The sequence below is a fragment of the Piliocolobus tephrosceles genome, chromosome 6, assembly GCF_002776525.5.
Source record: "Piliocolobus tephrosceles isolate RC106 chromosome 6, ASM277652v3, whole genome shotgun sequence".
Lineage (NCBI taxonomy): Eukaryota > Metazoa > Chordata > Mammalia > Primates > Cercopithecidae > Piliocolobus > Piliocolobus tephrosceles.
Window position 1 is genome coordinate 108988057 of NC_045439.1, and position 2680 is coordinate 108990736.

Consider the following 2680-nt stretch of genomic DNA (forward strand, 5'->3'; position numbering starts at 1 on the left):
CCCCTCCCCTCCCCTTCCCTTCCCTTCCCTTTCCTCCCATGTCTCCCAGGCTGGAGTACAGTGGCACAACCATGGCTTACTGTAGCCTCGACCACCTGCGCTAAAGTCATCCTACAGCCTCAACCTCCTGAGTAGCTGGGACTACAGGCATGCACCACCACACCTGACTAGTTTTTTTGTTTTAATTATTTGTGGAAACAAAGTCTCATTATGTTACTCAGGCTGGTCTCGAACTCCTGGGTTCAAGTAATTCTCCCACTGCATCCTCTCAAAGTGCTGGGATTGCAGATGTGAGCCAGTGTTTCGGGCCCTAGCTGGCCATTTCCAAATTATTTTTAACACCTGTCCTCAGATGTCACAAAGAAGCAAATGGTGGTGCCAGAGTACCTGAGCCACTGGTGGGCTTCGTCCACCCATGAGGACCAAAGAGGAAAAGAAGAAAAGCCCGCCAACTGCACCCCGTCGCGGTTCCTCTTTTAAACCCTATTAGATCATAGCGTCCCCAAGGATTGACTCTGTTCCTCCTTAAAGGACTCGTGAGTCATTATTTTTTCTGAAAACTTACTCTACAAATGAAGGAATCCCCATAGCAACCATTCTATGTCTTTGGAGCCAAGAGAAGGAAGTACAGTGAGAGGCTCCCTGTCTCCCAAGGAGCCAAGGCCTCCTGTTTACAGACCTCTGAGAGACCACGAAATTGGCCTGATCTTCAAATTTCAGCTGAGGCAGAGGCTAAAAGGAACATCTATATGGAGAGCATAGCCAGGGATGTCCGCACCAGAGCAACGCGTAGGGACCGCAGAGGAGGACTGGGCTGCCTTGAGGTCTGCAGGCCTGGGAGACCGCCACCTGGTCTCCTCAGGAAGTGGCTGGGCCTAGGCCAGGCCCCAGACCCCTCCCCAGGCTGCTCTGCGGGGGACTTCCCTCCCTTCGCTTTCTTCCCTTTTCTCCTTCCTTTTTCCCCCTTGTATCACAAAGCATCTCCTCTGTCCTTGTCAGAATGGGAAGAGAATTGGAAAAACCACCACAGGTCACTGTTGGTCTCTGGCGCTCAATTCACAGGGAGGAAACCTGGCGGGGCGCCCTCCTTCCAGGGGAGCAGGAAGGGAGGGGCTGTGCTGGTCACCCGTAGAGGAGTGGGGTCTGTGTGTGCGCATGTGTGTCATGCATTTGTGTGTGCGTGTGTGTGCGTGCATGTGTGTGCACGTGTGTGTCTGCGTGCATGTGTGCATGTGTGTGGATGTGTGCGTGCATGCGTGTGCATGTGTGTGCACGTGTATGTGTCTGCGTGCGTGTGTGCATGTGTGTGTGGATGTGTGTGTGCTGTCACCGCGGTGGTGACGGCCTAGTACTATCAGCTCTCTAGAGAGCAGTCTCTCTTCCCACACCACCCGCCACTGCTCCTCCCGCCCTCCCCTGGAATCAGCTTAGAGGAGCACCTGTTTATAGCTTCAGGGATTTATTTCTACAGGGCCCTGGCAGGCAAGTGGCCAAGATGGTCTTCAACTCCTGACACAAGAACTCTCACATCTCCTCCCACCCACCAGCCCACCCTGAACCTCCAAGGCACAGAGAAGCAAGGAAGGGGCTGGGAAGTGGAGGGTCTGGGCCCAGCCCAGCTGGAGGCAGAGGGCGCTTTCCCACGGTCTGGGGCTGCACCTGTCCCTCTCCGGTTAGGCTAGGTGTCTTCCGTGGCGACCCTCCTCCGTTCCGGGTCCGGGTCCCGTTCCGGCCTGCCCTGCTCACCCTGACCAGCCACACCCACTTCGCTCTGGGGCTTCGCATGAGAGCCCAGTGGAAGGGAACGACAGGGTCTCATGCTGGGGGAAGCACGGGTCTCCTCAGCACCGCCCACCCGCCGCCTCTTGGCTTCCGTCTCTCACGGCAGGAGCAGGGCCACCGCCTGCCGCCTGAGCTCCTGCCAGCTGTTTCCCTCTCTCCTAGGACAGACCCTCACCTGGGTGTTGGGTTTGCCCACCCCTGGGGACCCTGGGGAGGGAGGGAGGGGAGCAGGAGGAAGGGGAGGCACAGCCACCCAGGGGGAGGGGTAGGAAACCCGGATACTCCCTACCCGTTTCCTACGTGGACACCCAGAGCTCAGGGCAGCGGACTCCAGACTCCAGGCGCTTCCTCTGCGGGGCGGCGGGGTATCCACACCCAGGTACGCGGGGCCAGGCCACCGTCAGCCGCTTCTCCCGCGCTGTGCTCCGCGTGCTGACCGCGTGTGCTTGGGCTGCAGAGTTTGCTCCTCGTGGCGTGCCCTGCTCACTGCTCACCATCCCAGAGAAAAAGAGAAATGAGAGCCCCTTGTTCCCCATCCATGTTTTAAGGGAAAAATACCATGCAAAGGGCTTCACATGCATCTCCGTTTCCAACCTCCACGATGGCTGCTGTCAGTACCACCTCCTCCTTCTTCAGTGTCTCTTCCTGTTCAGCATCCATTCACCGCACATTTCCTCAGCACCACTCTGTGCCTGGGCCTGTGTTTGTTACTGGGAAAAAGACGAGTTCTTGTGCTCAACTCTGAGCAACTGTTGCTGAGGAAGGAATCAATCCCTATGAGATGTGGGGGTGTGCAGCCACCGCCCTCCCTCCTCCCTCCTCCGTCTTCCCTCCTCCTTCCATCCTCTTCTCTCCTTCACCGAGGCCTGCTTTACTTTTAAGGGCCTAAAATGGCCTT

The 2680-nt window shown here is 57.2% G+C and overlaps 1 long non-coding RNA gene across 1 annotated transcript in view; it reads right to left on the reverse strand.

Annotated features, from left to right (window-relative positions):
• Window positions 1–2401, reverse strand: part of LOC111553674 — a 6077-nt gene extending 3676 nt beyond the window's left edge. Inside the window, exons 1-2 of the long non-coding RNA XR_002735032.1 lie at window positions 2083–2401; window positions 566–732 (exon numbers count right to left, since the gene is read on the reverse strand). This is a non-coding gene — a long non-coding RNA (uncharacterized LOC111553674). The remainder of the gene's footprint in view (window positions 1–565; window positions 733–2082) is intronic.
• Between the last annotated feature and the right edge of the window lie 279 nt (window positions 2402–2680).